Raw genomic sequence first — 16368 nt, forward strand, 5'->3', positions numbered from 1 at the left:
CCAGAAGTCCGAAGGAGAGACGAAGAGGGGCGACGAGGGGGCCACACCCTAGGGCGGCGCGGCCCCCTTGGCCGCGCGCGGCCCTGTGGTGTGGGGCCCCCGCGCCGCCTCTTGACCTGCCCTTCCGCCTATAAAAAGTCTCCGTGACGAAACCCCCAGTACCGAGAACCACGATACGGAAAACCTTCCAGAGACGCCGCCGCCGCCGATCCCATCTCGGGGGATCCAGGAGATCGCCTCCGGCACCCTGCCGGAGAGGGGAATCATCTCCCGGAGGACTCTACGCCGCCATGGTCGCCTCCGGTGTGATGTATGAGTAGTCTACCCCTGGACTATGGGTCCATAGCAGTAGCTAGATGGTTGTCTTCTCCCCATTGTGCTATCATTGTCGGATCTTGTGAGCTGCCTAACATGATCAAGATCATCTATCTGTAATTCTATATGTTGCGTTTGTTGGGATCCGATGAATAGAGAATACTTGTTATGTTGATTATCAAAGTTATGCTATGTGTTGTTTATGATCTTGCATGCTCTCCGTTATTAGTAGATGCTCTGGCCAAGTTGATGTTAGTAACTCCAAGAGGGAGTATTTATGCTCGATAGTGGGTTCATGTCTCCGTGAATCTGGAGGGGTGACAAGAACCTCTAAGGTTATGGATGTGCTGTTGCCACTAGGGATAAAACATTAGTGCTATGTTCAAGGATGTAGTCACTAGTTACATTACGCGCAATACTTAATGCAATTGTCTGTTGTTAGCAACTTAATACTGGAGGGGTTCGGATGATAACCAGAAGGTGGACTTTATAGGCATAGATGCAGTTGGATGACGGTCTATGTACTTTGTCGTAATGCCCAATTAAATCTCACTATACTCATCATGATATGTATGTGCATGGTCATGCTCTCTTTATTTGTCAATTGCCCAACTGTAATTTGTTCACCCAACATGCTGTTCGTCTTATGGGAGAGACACATCTAGTGAACTGTGGACCCCGGTCCAATTCTCTTTACTGAAATACAATCTACTGCAATACTGTTCTACTGTTTTCTGCAAACAATCATCTTCCACACAATACGGTTAACTCTTTGTTACAGCAAGCCGGTGAGATTGACAACCTCACTGTTTCGTTGGGGCAAAGTACTTTGGTTGTGTTGTGCAGGTTCCACGTTGGCGCCGGAATCACTGGTGTTGCGCCGCACTACATCTCGCCGCCATCAACCTTCAACGTGCTTCTTGACTCCCTCGGTCCGATTAAACCTTGGTTTCTTACTGAGGGAAACTTGCCGCTGTGCGCATCACACCTTCCTCTTGGGGTTCCCAACGGACGTGCCAACCACACGCATCAAGCAAATTTCTGGCGCCGTTGCCGGGGAACTGAAGAAAAGTGACACCACAGAGATCTCTAACTCCCACGTCAACTTTGCGCCAGCAACAAATTTCTGGCGCCGTTGCCGGGGAGATCAAGACACGCTGCAAGGGGAGTCTCCACTTCTCAATCTCTTTACTTTGTTTTTGTCTTGCTTAGTTTTATTTACTACTTTGTTTGCTGCACTAAATCAAAATACAAAAAAATTAGTTGCTAGTTTTACTTTATTTGCTATCTTGTTTGCTATATCAAAAACACAAAAAATTAGCTACTTGCATTTACTTTATCTAGTTTGCTTTATTTACTACTACTAAAATGAGTAATCCTGAAGTTGAAGTTCGTACGTTTAAGCAACGAGGGGGAGAATGTTTGAGAGATGCTTGGTATAGAATTAGTGATGCCCATAATAGATGCACTAAGAAACACTCCACCATTATTTTACTCAGGAATTTTTATGTTGGTATCTCTAGCTGGAATAGATATGTTCTTGATAGTCTCGCAAAAGGTGACTTCCTAAGTACTCCTGCATTAGAAGCTAGTTGCATTATTGAGAGTTTATTTGGAATACCCCCTGTTGATAAAGTTAAAACTGAAATCTCTCTTGAAGATGTTATGAAAAAATTGGAAACCATAGAGAAAAATTTTCCAAGTATTGAAGCTAAATTGGAAATATTACTTGATAAAACTGATGAACTTGATAAATCCTTAGGAGGAATTGATGAAAGAATTAGCGTCCTAGGAACTAATGCTGTCCATGATGATCAAATCAATAGGATTGACGAACTTGAAAAAGCTATGGGAACCTTGGGTTCAACATTTTCTTCTCTTAAATATAAGGAGAAAGCTTATGTGGGTAAGGAGCAAAAGTTTATGTATGTCTCTAAAGTGCCTAGACCAAAGAAGTATTATTATAGGCCTAAAATTGACAAAGCCCTTAGTACCACTATGGATGGGGGAGCTCATGATAACGATGCATCACCCTTTGATAATACTTGATACACACTTTCTGCGCCTAGCTGAAAGGCGTTAAAGAAAAGCGCTTATGAGAGACAACCCATGTTTTTACCTACAGTACTTTGTTTTTATTTTGTGTCTTGGAAGTTGTTTACTACTGTAGCAACCTCTCCTTATCTTAGTTTTGTGTTTTGTTGTGCCAAGTTAAGCCGTTGATAGAAAAGTAAGTACTAGATTTGGATTACTGCACAGTTCCAGATTTCTTTGCTGTCACGAATCTGGGTCCACCTCCCTGTAGGTAGCTCAGAAAATTATGCCAATTTACGTGCATGATCCTCAGATATGTACGCAACTTTCATTCAATTTGAGCATTTTCATTTGAGCAAGTCTGGTGCCATTTTAAAATTCGTCAATACAAACTGTTCTGTTTTGACAGATTCTGCCTTTTATTTCGCATTGCCTCTTTCGCTATGTTGGATGAATTTCTTTGATCCATTAATGTCCAGTAGCATTATGCAATGTCCAGAAGTGTTAAGAATGATTGTGTCACCTCTGAATATGTCAATTTATAATGTGCACTAACCCTCTAATGAGTTGTTTCGAGTTTGGTGTGGAGGAAGTTTTCAAGGGTCAAGAGAGGAGTATGATGCAATATGATCAAGGAGAGTGAAAGCTCTAAGCTTGGGGATGCCCCGGTGGTTCACCCCTGCATATATCAAGAAGACTCAAGCGTCTAAGCTTGGGGATGCCCAAGGCATCCCCTTCTTCATCGACAACATTATCAGGTTCCTCCCCTGAAACTATATTTTTATTCCATCACATCTTATGTGCTTTTTCTTGGAGCGTCGGTTTGTTTTTGTTTTTGTTTTGTTTGACTAAAATGGATCCTAGCATTCACTTTATGGGAGAGAGACACGCTCCGCTGTAGCATATGAACAAGTATGTCCTTGGTTTCTACTCATAGTATTCATGGCGAAGTTTCTCCTTCGTTAAATTGTTATATGGTTGGAATTGGAAAATGATACATGTAGTAATTGCTATAAATGTTTTGGGTAATGTGATACTTGGCAATTGTTGTGCTCATGTTTAAGCTCTTGCATCATATGCTTTGCACCCATTAATGAAGAAATACATAGAGCATGCTAAAATTTGGTTTGCATATTTGGTTTCTCTAAGGTCTAGATAATTTCTAGTATTGAGTTTGAACAACAAGGAAGACGGTGTAGAGTCTTATAATGTTTTCAATATGTCTTTTATGTGAGTTTTGCTGCACCGGTTCATCCTTGTGTTTGTTTCAAATAAGCCTTGCTAGCCTAAACCTTGTATCGAGAGGGAATACTTCTCATGCATCCAAAATACTTGAGCCAACCACTATGCCATTTGTGTCCACCATACCTACCTATACTACATGGTATTTTCCTGCCATTCCAAAGTAAATTGCTTGAGTGCTACCTTTAAACAATTCAAAATTTATTACCTCTGATTTGTGTCAATGTTTTATAGCTCATGAGGAAGTATGTGGTGTTTAGCTTTCAACCTTGTCATTTACTTTTGACGGACTCTCATATGGACTAGTGGCTTCATCCGCTTATCCAATAATTTTGCAAAAAGAGCTGGCAATGGGATTCCCAGTCCCAAATTAATTAACAAAAATAGACACTCCTCCATGGTATGTGATTGTTGGACGGCACCCGAAGGATTCGGTTAGCCATGGCTTGTGTAAGCAAAGGTTGGGAGGAGTGTCATCATAATAAAACTAAAATAAAAAGGCACTCCTTCATGGTATGAGATTGTTGGCAGGCACCCGAGGATTCGGTTAGCCATGGTTTGTGAAAGAAAGGTTGGAAGGAGTGCCACCCAAAAATAAATAAAATGGGAGCCGCTCTTATAAGTCCGGTTGGCGAGGTAGTTAGTGTACCCATTACCATTCGTTGACAACAACAAACACCTCTCAAAATTTTACTTTTATTGCTCTCTACATGTTTTCAAAAATCAAAGCTCTAGCACAAATATAGCAATCGATGCTTTTCCTCTATGGAGGACCATTCTTTTACTTTCAATGTTGAGTCAGTTCACCTATCTCTCTCCACCTCAAGAAGCAAACACTTGTGTGAACTGTGCATTGATTCCTACATACTTGCTTATTGCACTTATTATATTACTCTATGTTGACAATATCCATGAGATATACATGTTACAAGTTGAAAGCAACCGCTGAAACTTAATCTTCTTTTGTGTTGCTTCAATATCTCTACTTTGAATTATTGCTTTATGAGTTAACTCTTATGCAAGACTTATTGATGCTTGTCTTGAAGTGCTATTCATGAAAAGTCTTTGCTATATGATTCACTTGTTTACTCATGTCATATACATTGTTTCGATCGCTGCATTCACTACATATGCTTTACAAATAGTATGATCAAGATTATGATGGCATGTCACTCCGTAAATTATACGTGTTATCGTTTTACCTGCTCGGGACGAGCAGAACTAAGCTTGGGGATGCTGATACGTCTCCGACGTATCGATAATTTCTTATGTTCCATGCCACATTATTGATGTTATCTACATGTTTTATGCACACTTTATGTCATATTCGTGCATTTTCTGGAACTAACCTATTAACAAGATGCCGAAGTGCCGATTCTTGTTTTTCTGCTGTTTTTGGTTTCAGAAATCCTAGTAAGGAAATATTCTTGGAATTGGACGAAATCAAAGCCCAGGGGCCTATTTTTCCACGAAGCTTCCGGAAGTCCGAAGGAGAGACGAAGAGGGGCGACGAGGGGCCACACCCTAGGGCGGCGCGGCCCCCCTTGGCCGCGCGGCCCTGTGGTGTGGGGCCCCGTGCCGCCTCTTGACCTGCCCTTCCGCCTATAAAAAGTCTCCGTGACGAAACCCCCGCATCGAGAACCACGATACGGAAAACCTTCCCGGAGACGCCGCCGCCGCCGATCCCATCTCGGGGGATCCAGGAGATCGCCTCCGGCACCCTGCCGGAGAGGGGAATCATCTCCCGGAGGACTCTACGCCGCCATGGTCGCCTCCGGTGTGATGTGTGAGTAGTCTACCCCTGGACTATGGGTCCATAGCAGTAGCTAGATGGTTGTCTTCTCCCCATTGTGCTATCATTGTCGGATCTTGTGAGCTGCCTAACATGATCAAGATCATCTATCTGTAATTCTATATGTTGCGTTTGTTGGGATCCGATGAATAGAGAATACTTGTTATGTTGATTATCAAAGTTATGCTATGTGTTGTTTATGATCTTGCATGCTCTCCGTTATTAGTAGATGCTCTGGCCAAGTTGATGCTAGTAACTCCAAGAGGGAGTATTTATGCTCGATAGTGGGTTCATGTCTCCGTGAATCTGGAGGGGTGACAAGAACCTCTAAGGTTATGGATGTGCTGTTGCCACTAGGGATAAAACATTAGTGCTATGTTCAAGGATGTAGTCACTAGTTACATTACGCGCAATACTTAATGCAATTGTCTGTTGTTAGCAACTTAATACTTGAGGGGGTTCGGATGATAACCTGAAGGTGGACTTTTTAGGCATAGATGCAGTTGGATGACGGTCTATGTACTTTGTCGTAATGCCCAATTAAATCTCACTATACTCATCATGATATGTATGTGCATGGTCATGCTCTCTTTATTTGTCAATTGCCCAATCGTAATTTGTTCACCCAACATGTCGTTCGTCTTATGGGAGAGACACCTCTAGTGAACTGTGGACCCCGGTCCAATTCTCTTTACTGAAATACAATCATCTAATACTGTTCTCTTGTTTTACGCAAACAATCATCTTCCACACAATACGGTTAACTCTTTGTTACAGCAAGCCGGTGAGATTGACAACCTCACTGTTTCGTTGGGGCAAAGTACTTTGGTTGTGTTGTGCAGGTTCCACGTTGGCGCCGGAATCACTGGTGTTGCGCCGCACTACATCTCGCCGCCATCAACCTTCAACGTGCTTCTTGACTCCTACTGGTCCGATTAAACCTTGGTTTCTTACTGAGGGAAACTTGCCGCTGTGCGCATCACACCTTCCTCTTGGGGTTCCCAACGGACGTGCCAACCACACGCATCACTCCCTCAGAAAGCCCCCAAAGATTTAAAGATCCGTAAGTACCTCTAGGCATAAGGCAAAATTCAGACATAATATCGCAATGAGTATACAAAATTTCACCACCTATATCAACTTTCACTGAAGGGAGCCAATTTGTGGGTTCGGAATTTATTGGAACTTGATCATATTTCTCCCGAAGCATACTATAACATTCGTTCAATCTAGTTGTATTTGTCTCAAGAGTGTTTAATCTAGTAAAAATACTCACAAGGGATGAATCGAAATTACTAGGTGAGCTATATGTTTCAATCAACTTTTTTATGGCATTAAAAGCTTGATCTCCATCATAAAGAAGGAAATCTCCTCCAGCTACTGTGTCCAAAGCATATCTATAACGCAGAATAAAACCAAAATAAAAGCTACTAAGGAGCAAACTTGAAGTCATTCTCGGTTCAGTTTTAATGTAAGAACTATTAATTCTATACCAAGAGTCCTTGAAACTTTCCTCACTCCCTTGTTTGAAAGTGAAAATCATCTCCTCAGGCGACATAACAACAGGAGCAGACATTTTAGCAAAATTAAACTAAGCAATAGAAATAACAACTATAATAGGAACTAATTTTTGTGTGTGTTTTTATATAAAGACAACTGTAAAAGTAAACTAATTTTTTGTATTTTTGATATAATAAAAGAAAACAAAACAAAATAAAGTAAACTGAGGAAACTATAACAAAGTAAAAAATATTGGAGATGAGAGACTCCTCTTGTAGAAATCTTCTTTCTCCCCGGCAACAGCGTCAGAAAACAAGCTTTACGGCGTGTGCTCGTCTTATGCGGACACGCTCTTGGGGAACCCCAAGAGAAAGGTGTGATGAGCATAGCAGCAAGTTTTCCCTCAGTACGAAACCAAGGTTTAATCGACCAGTAGGAAAAAGACATGACTTCTGAAGGTGTTTCTGGTTGACTAGTGGCAGGGCGCACTACCGGCGTCAGCAACAACGTGGAACCTGCACACAACAGAACTAAAGTACATTGCCCCAACTTACAGTGAGATTGTCAATCTCACCAGTTTGCTAAACACAAAGGATTAGACATATTGAATGGAAGGAAATGTTTGCGGAAAGTAAACAGAACATGATTGCAGTTGAATTTATCAGTAAAGGAAATAGGATCGGTGTCCACAGTTCACTAGCTAGAGGCGTCTCTCCATAAAGAAAATAGCATGTTGGGTGAACAAATTACAGCTGGGCAATTGACAGAATATCTACCATACATGACAAGATGATTACTATGATGTTTGATATTGGGCATTACAACATAATACATAGACCGTAATCCAACTACGTCTATGACTAATAATCCACCTTTAGGTTATCGTCCGAACCCCTTTCAGTGTTAAGTTGCAAGCAACAGACTATCGCATTAAGAAATGTGTGTAAAGTAAACAATAGAATTACCCTTAGATAAAATATTGTTGTTTTCTCCCTCGTAGCAACAACACATCTAAAACCTTAGAAGTTATAAAGTCACTCTCCCAGGAAACTAGAGGCATGAACCTACTATTGAGCATAAATATCCCCTCTTGGAGTCACAACTGTCCCCTTGGCCAGAGTTTCTACTAGCAATGGAGAGCTTGGGGGAGTTGATACGTCCAAAATGTATCTACTTTCCCGAACACTTTTGCTATAGTTTTGCCTCCAATTTGTGTATTTTGGATACAACTAACACGGATTAACGCTGTTTTCAGCAGAATTGCCCTGGTGTCTTATTTTTGTGCAGAAAATCAACTTTCAGGAAAATCCCCGGAAATAATTGCAATGGGCCTATTTTCACAGAAGACTTACGAAGCCAGAAGACGAGATAGAGGGGGCCACGAGGGGCGCCCACCACATGGCGGCGCGGTGGGCCCCTGGGTCGCGCCGCCCTATGGTGGCGCCGCCTCGGCCAGCCCCCGACGCTCCCCTCTGGACTACTTAAAGCCCTTGACCTAAAAACGCACGGGGGTTCGACCAATTTGCTAGAAGACATCCAGGATTCCACCGCCGTCGCGAAACTCAATCTCGGGATCAGAAACTCCGTTCTGGCACCCTGCCGGGACGGGGAATTGGAGGAGATCATCGCCATCATCACCACCGACGCCTCTCCATCGACCTTCCATGTTTCCCACATCCATGTGTGAGTAAATCCACGCTGTAGGCTGAAGGGGATGGTAGGGATTGGATGAGATTGTTCATGTAATAGCATAAGATTGTTAGGGCATAGTGCCTAGTATCCGTTGTTGGTACTTTTATGATATTGTTGCAACTTGTTATGCTTAATGCTTGTCACTAGGGCCCGAGTGCCATGATTTCAGATCTGAACATGTTATTAATTCATGATGATATTCATTGTTTTATGATCTTACCTGCAAGTTGTATACACATATCGCTGTCCGAAACCCGAGGCTCCAAAGTGACAGAAATTGGGACAACCGGAGGGGAAGGCTGTGATATGAGGATCACATGTGTTCACGGAGTGTTAATGCTTTGCTCCGGTGCTCTATTAAAAGGAGTACCTTAATTACCAGTAGTTTCCCTAGAGGCCCGGCTGCCACCGGCTGGTAGGACAGAAGATGTTGTGCAAGTTTCTCATTGCGAGCACGTACGACTATATACGGAACACATGCCTATGGTTATTTAGTACTTGGATACTGTTTTATTATTATCTGCAAATTCCTTTGAAAGGATCGTATGCCACACCTAGAGGGGGGGTGAATAGGTGCTAACCAATTTTTAGTTCTTTTTCAATTTAGGTTTGACACAAAGGTAAATTCTCTAGATATGCAACTAAGTGAATTTACCTATATGACAAGGTAACCAACTAAGCAAGATACAACTACGCAATATATAGGAGATAGAAAAGGATAGAGGTAACCGAGAGTGGAGCACGCGATGACACGGAGATGATTCCCGTAGTTCCCTTCCTTTGCAAGAAGGTACGTCTACGTTTGGAGGAGTGTGGTTGCTACGAAAGCCAAACCAACAGCCACAAAGGCTTCACTCAGATCTCCTGTGAGCAACGCCACGAAGGCCTAGCCCACTTCCACTAAGGGATTTCCTCGAGGCGGAAACCGGGCCTTTACAAGGTTCTTGGGGCACACATCCACAACCGAATTGGAGGCTCCCAAATCTGTTACAACACAACAATCAACAACAATACATCAACACAAATCAACTAGGGATCCAAAGAGGAACACCAGCAAGGGGGCCCTCAAGCATATGAGGGGGAAATGAAAAACGCTTCGGTGAGGATGCAGATCGGGGTCTTCTCCTTCGATTCTCCAAAGCACAAGTGATTTGGGTGGTTGATGGAGGAGATCTGGCTATTTTGGTGTTCTTGGTGGCTCAGCAATGGTGGATGAAGTTCTTAGTGTTTGAGCAACATTCCAAGGTAGGTGAAGGGGGGTATTTATACCCCACCAACTTTTCTGCCCGTTGGAGGTGAATCGCCGGCAGTGCCAGCCTTGAGACGCCGGCAGTGCCGGCCACTTTTCTGAACCAGCAGGTCGACAGGCAGGCCGGCGGTGCCGGGGTGCACTCACCGGCAGTGCCGGCCTGGAATCACCGGCAGTGCCGGGGTGCACACACCGGCAGTGCCGGCCCAGTGTTGCCGGCAGTGCCGGCCAGGGCCAGGCTTCAGCTTCTTCCTTTTTCTTTTCTTCCTTTTTGAGTGGGTCGAGATTTTCCCGCGGTATCTTTTCCATATCTGTAATCCACTTAGCACACGGTTAAATTGTCACCGGTGTTGTTAACAAACACACAAAACTCAGAGATCATGAAATGTTCTTTCAATCTCCCCCTTTTTGGTGTTTGATGACAATACCGGGATTTTGCAAAGTATAGAGCAAGAATATCATTTTTTGACATAAGAGAGAAACTCCCCCTAGATGTGTGCATGCGAGAAATTTAATGCAAGAATATATATGCACACATTAGGTATAGAGCAACTTCAACTTTCAAGGTAGAAAGCACAATGCTCATAAGAAATATGACAGATAATGTATGGAAAAAGATAAAAGTTGAGATGTTAAGATCATACCCTTTCATACTGACATCCTTAACATTTCAAGACAATAGTCTCAATATCATGAACAAGAGTCCCATAAACATATCAAGTATCAATTTGAGATAAATCCATAGACAATATGAGATATATAAGATGATCATACCAATTCATGACAATACTCTCAACCATATAGAATACCGAAAACCATAGCAATAGTTCACTCACTAAAAGGTCTTGACCACCACACATAGAACATAAAACACATGATAGGGTTCAACATAAACATAGAAGATAAACAGAGGACATAAGCTTTAACAGAATGATAAAAAAGCAAATGCTTGTGCCCTCAAACCCTAGAAAATCCCGTGCAAGTACTACTAGACCTTCTTCTCCCCCTTTGGCATCAAGACACCAAAAAGGAGAAAATAAGTGATGCTACATCGTCCCATGAAAGCTCACTCATCCTCGGAGGATTCCTCCGAATCTTCATCGTCTTCAGACTCGGCGGGCTCAACTTCATCACTAGTGGGGCGCCGACGGCGAGAAGGACCGGGAAGCCCAAGCTGTTCAAACTCAGTCACATTGCCATGCTTAGAGAGCCATTCTTCTTCAGGAGTGATGACCTCCTCAGATCCCCTCTCAACAGGAATATCCAAATGGCGCATGATGAGCTTTGTGTTCCTCCTGTCCATTTTCCGCTCCCTATGAGCTTGGTACTGACGCCTGTTGATGTCAGACTTAAGACAGAACATCTTGGCCAACTTGGCCTCTATGCGAGCAATCCAGCCATTGTCAGCAGGGGGAGCATTACCAGAGTCTTCTTCAGCAGAATCCTCATCATTGGGAATACGAGGAGGATTAGCATGAGTCTTGACCTTGAGATCCTTGGCCTTGTGAGGTAGAAGAATAACCTCATCAGAGAGTTTGCCATATCCAGCATCGTCCCAATGAGAGCATATGAAGAACATGAAGTAGGGAGAAAATACAGGAGCCTTGCGAGCTATACTGCATGCCCAAAACTCATTCCACAGAAAGTCCATCACATCAAGCTGAAGACCAGTGTCACGGTGCTGGTGAGAGAGATATAACAAGTTCCCAAGGTACCCATAGATCTGATCAACGCAGCCAACCTTGGGATTAAGGACTTCTCGATAAATGCGGAGAAGGATGTCATACACCGGACGAAGGAATTTCTGAGATCCATGTACCACTTCTCCTTCAAGATAAAGATCAGCAAGGAGAGTCTTCTCAATGGGCTTGGGAGTGTTGTGAGCTCTAAAAAATCCGTCTTCATTGCCAGAGAGCACCGGATAACCAAGACATGCTGCAAATTGGTCCCAAGTGCCATGTAACATGCGACCCTCAGTCATCCAAGTCATAGTCTTGGCATCATCATTGTCAACATAAACTGTGGCAAAGAATTGCCCAATCACATCCACACAGTAAGGGTGATGAAACTTTATCAGTGGAAAAAGACCAAACTGCTCACAAATCTCTCGAGCTTCTGCAAAGTATTGGGCGTGTCTATCCATGTGAGCAAAGTTGATGTGATGCATAGGAGCGACTTTATAGGTGGAATTAGCATAGAGATCATCAAAAATCTTCTCTTGATACTTAGTCCAGAATGCGCAGAGCAATTGGCAGCCTTGGGAGAGGTGTAGATGTTGGTCTGACGCAGCCGAGCATACTCATTATCTGGACACTTCCCAATGGGCATGCCTCTCAGCCTCCGGATGAGGTTAGCTCGAGGTTCAGCCGGAGCCATATTCTTCTCCCGACGAGACGACTTCTTCACAGGTAGGATTTCAGCTTCAAAGTCACTAGGTACCGCCCGTTTGCCAGAGTTGGAGCGATGAGGTTCACCTGCACCTGTGAGAGCAATGGGAAGGAGGAGCATATGATAAGGTACACTAAAACAAAGTAAACATGATAATCAAAGAATGGTGAATGAAATGTTCAAGATACAAGAGAAGAAGCTAAAAGTGATCTGGAAACAGCTACACCGGCAGTGCCAGGGTGGTATGGGCGGCAGTGCCGGCCCAACCGGCAGTGCCGGTGAGACAGGGGCGGCAGTGCCGGTCAAAACAAAAAAGCACCAGATCTCCTCTAGACTGAACCATTGTTCCTCAAAATTTCACAGCACAATGCACAAGATCATCCACCTCTATGGCAAAACTTACGGAGAGATTCATCCATCCTTCTTTCTTCTAGAGAGGTCTACCCATTCTAGAGAGGGAGAGAGAGGAGAGGAAGCTAACCGGAGGAGGAAGCCATGGAGGAGAGGGGGCACTGCCCGGATCCACCGACCAGAGGAGGAGGGAGGTCCCGGGACGGCGGCCAGAGAGCAGGAGCGACGGCGGCGACGGCTGGGGTCGGGTGGGAGGAGAGGAACGCACGGTGGGGGAGAAAGAGGCAGTTGCCCTAACTCCCCCTGCGGGCCCTCAACATATCCCATGCCCACACCGGCAGTGCCGCCCAGTCGAGGCCGGCAGTACCGGTGCCACCGGCAGTGCCGGTGTGAAGGCACCGGCAGTGCCGCCGAAACAGCCCACAGCCCAAAAACCCTCGAAAATTTGCAGAGTTTTAGTATATGGAGATAGAAATGGTTTCTTTTAGGAAAGGTGGGGCTTAGGATAGAAAGAGCACACTGTTGATGGTACGATATCACTCATATTTGCAAAATATTGCAAATAAAGACCAAACATGAGTGATTTCCCATAAGAACAAATGATAGTCAAATGAAGTCCAATTAAGTCCCAAATTACTCCAACTCTTCACAAATAAGAGTGTGGTGGCCTAGGCCACCATATATGAGTGTTATGGCATGACACCGCGAAGATATATCTTGGGTCCAAGCCACTACTCATCATTGAAGCTCACATATCAACATATGATATAAAGAGAATGATTTCTAATGTTGGCATTATGGGGGGAGGGATAGCTCAATAATTTAAACCGCACTCCCCCTATTTCCATGCCCACATCTAAACCAAATAAAGTTTTGAGACAAAGGTGTGTTTGCAAGATGGTCAAGCTATACTCCTTGAATCAATGATATTTAGCTCATTCCTCAAATAAGAGAACCTTGCTTCATCAAGAGGCTTCGTGAATATATCGGCAAGTTGATCTTTGGTAGGAACATAGATAAGCTCAATATCACCACGGGCAACATGATCCCTAATGAAATGATTCCGGATCTCAATATGCTTCATTCTTGAATGTTGCACCGGATTATAGGCAATCTTGATGGCACTTTCATTGTCACATAATAGAGGCACTTTGTCACAAATAACACCGTATTCCTTTAAAGTTTGCCTCATCCATAACAATTGAGTGCATCCACTTGCGGCGGCAACATATTCGGCTTCGGCGGTGGATAGAGATATACAATTTTGCTTCTTAGAAGACCAACACACCAAGGACCTACCAAGGAATTGGCAAGCCCCGGAAGTTGATTTCATATCATCCTTGTCTCCCGCCCAATCCGCATCGGTGTATCCATTGAGAATAAAACTTGAGCCTTTGGGGTACCAAATACCATATCTTGGGGTATCAACCAAATATCGAAAGATTCTTTTGAGAGCCATCACGTGGCTCTCCTTAGGAAGAGCTTGATACCTTGCACACACACCAACTAACACTCAACACTATGTCCGGTGTAGATGCACAAAGGTAAAGCAAGGATCCAATCATGGAGCGATATACCTTTTGATCCACCTCTTTAGCATTGGGATCAAGTGCAAGATGACATTTAGTAACCATAGGAGTGGCTACACCCTTCAACTCGGTCATCTTGAACCTCTTGAGCATGTATTGGAGATATTTTGCTTGATTGATGAAGGTTCCTTCTCTCAATTGTTTGATCTCAAAACCAAGGAAGAACTTCATCTCTCCCATCATAGACATCTCAAACCTATCGGTCATAAGCTTTGAAAATTCATCATTGAAAGCTTTGTTAGTAGAGCCAAAGATAATATCATCAAAATATAATTGGCAAACGAAAAGCTCCCCATTGACCCTCTTAGTAAAAAGAGTGGGATCGATTAGCCCAACATCAACCCCACGGTCTACCAACAATTCTTTAAGGTGCTCGTACCAAGCTCTAGGAGCTTGTTTGAGACCATAAAGTGCTTTATCAAGCTTGTAGACATGGTTAGGAAAGTTGAGATCCTCGAACCCCGGGGGTTGCTTAACATAAACCTCTTCATGCAAAGGACCATTAAGAAATGCACTTTTCACATCCATTTGTTGTAACTTAAAGTTATGATGCGATGCATAAGCAAGAAGGATACGGATGGACTCAAGGCGAGCCACGGGAGCATAAGTCTCTCCAAAGTCAATTCCTTCAACTTGAGAGAAACCTTGAGCCACCAATCTTGCCTTGTTCCTCACAACATTTCCAAACTCATATTGCTTGTTCTTGAATATCCATTTAGTGCCTATAACATTGCGGCACCCCTTTGGCTTCTCTACTAAGGTCCATACTTTGTTGCGCTTGAAGTTGTTGAGTTCTTCGTGCATAGCTTCCAACCAATCCGAGTCTTCAAGGGCTTCAAATACTTTCTTGGGTTCCACTAAGGAGATATAAGCATGATGGTTGCTAAAGTTAGCCAATTGCCTTCTTGTGGAAACTTTTGCCCTTACATCACCAAGGACCTTGTCATGAGTGTGTCCACGAAGTTCAAGGTTCCTTTCTCTTCTTGCTAGACGACGGGGCTCGATCTCCTCCTTGGTTCTTCTTGGCCTTGGAGGTATCACTTTATCAACTTGATCATTTGGGTCCCCGTCTTGACCTTCAACTTGAGCTTCCTCAATTTCTTGAGATTGCTCAACCTCATGTGCTTGATCTTGAACATTATACGGTGAATGACAAGAATTGACTGGATCCTCATTGGAGCCATCATGAAAACTTGGTTGATCTTGTCCTTGACCTTGCACACAAGAGGGAGGGTCTTGTTCTTGTTCTTGGGTTGGTGCATCATTTGCTTCACTAGATGGGGTTTGTTGGTGTTGAGAAGATGAGGGCTCCACCGTGGTAGAGCATAGTCCTTCCCGAGACGCCACACCGTGTCCCTCAATGGGGCGGAAAATTCCCACACCCATTCTTACTATGGCATCTTGAGGTATTTCATCACCTGCACAAACATCAACTTGCCCCACTTGGGAGCCATCATTTTCTTCGAACTTCACACTACAAGATTCGATGATAATCCCGGAGGATACATCAAAGATTCTATAAGTGTGAGATTCGGCACCGTAACCAACAAATATACCCTCCAAAGCTTTAGGAGAAAATTTAGATAAACGAACTCCTTTGATTTTGTAGAAACACTTACACCCGAACACCTTGAAGTATAAGATAATAGGCTTGTTCCCGGTGAGTATTTCATATGGAGTCTTGTTCAAGCCCTTGCGGAGATAGAGCCGGTTAGAGGAGTGACAAGCGGTGGAGATGGCTTCGGCCCAAAAGTTATAGCGGGATTTATACTCCGCCATCATAGATCTTGCCATATCCATAAGAGTCCGGTTCTTCCTCTCCGCAACACCATTTTGTTGAGGGGTGTAAGCAGCGGAATATTGATGTCGAATCCCCTCATCACTAAGAAAATCATTGAGTGTATAGTTCTTGAACTCGGAGCCGTTGTCACTTCTTATTGCCATAATGAGGAGATTGTGTTAGCGTTGCACCTCGGTAGCAATGTCAATGAATATTTGTTGAGTCTCGTCTTTCCTCTTGAGAAAGTAGACCCAAGTGTATATTGAGTAATCATCAACAATCACCAAGCAATGTTTCTTCGCACCAAGACTTGCATGAGCAACGGGACCAAAGAGATCCACATGAAGGAGCTCCAAGATCCTCTTGGAAGAGATGATGGTCTTGCTTGGATGCGGAGAGTCATGCATTTTGCCTTCAACACAAGCCCTACAAACAC

The sequence above is a fragment of the Lolium perenne genome, chromosome 1, assembly GCF_019359855.2.
Source record: "Lolium perenne isolate Kyuss_39 chromosome 1, Kyuss_2.0, whole genome shotgun sequence".
NCBI lineage: Eukaryota > Viridiplantae > Streptophyta > Magnoliopsida > Poales > Poaceae > Lolium > Lolium perenne.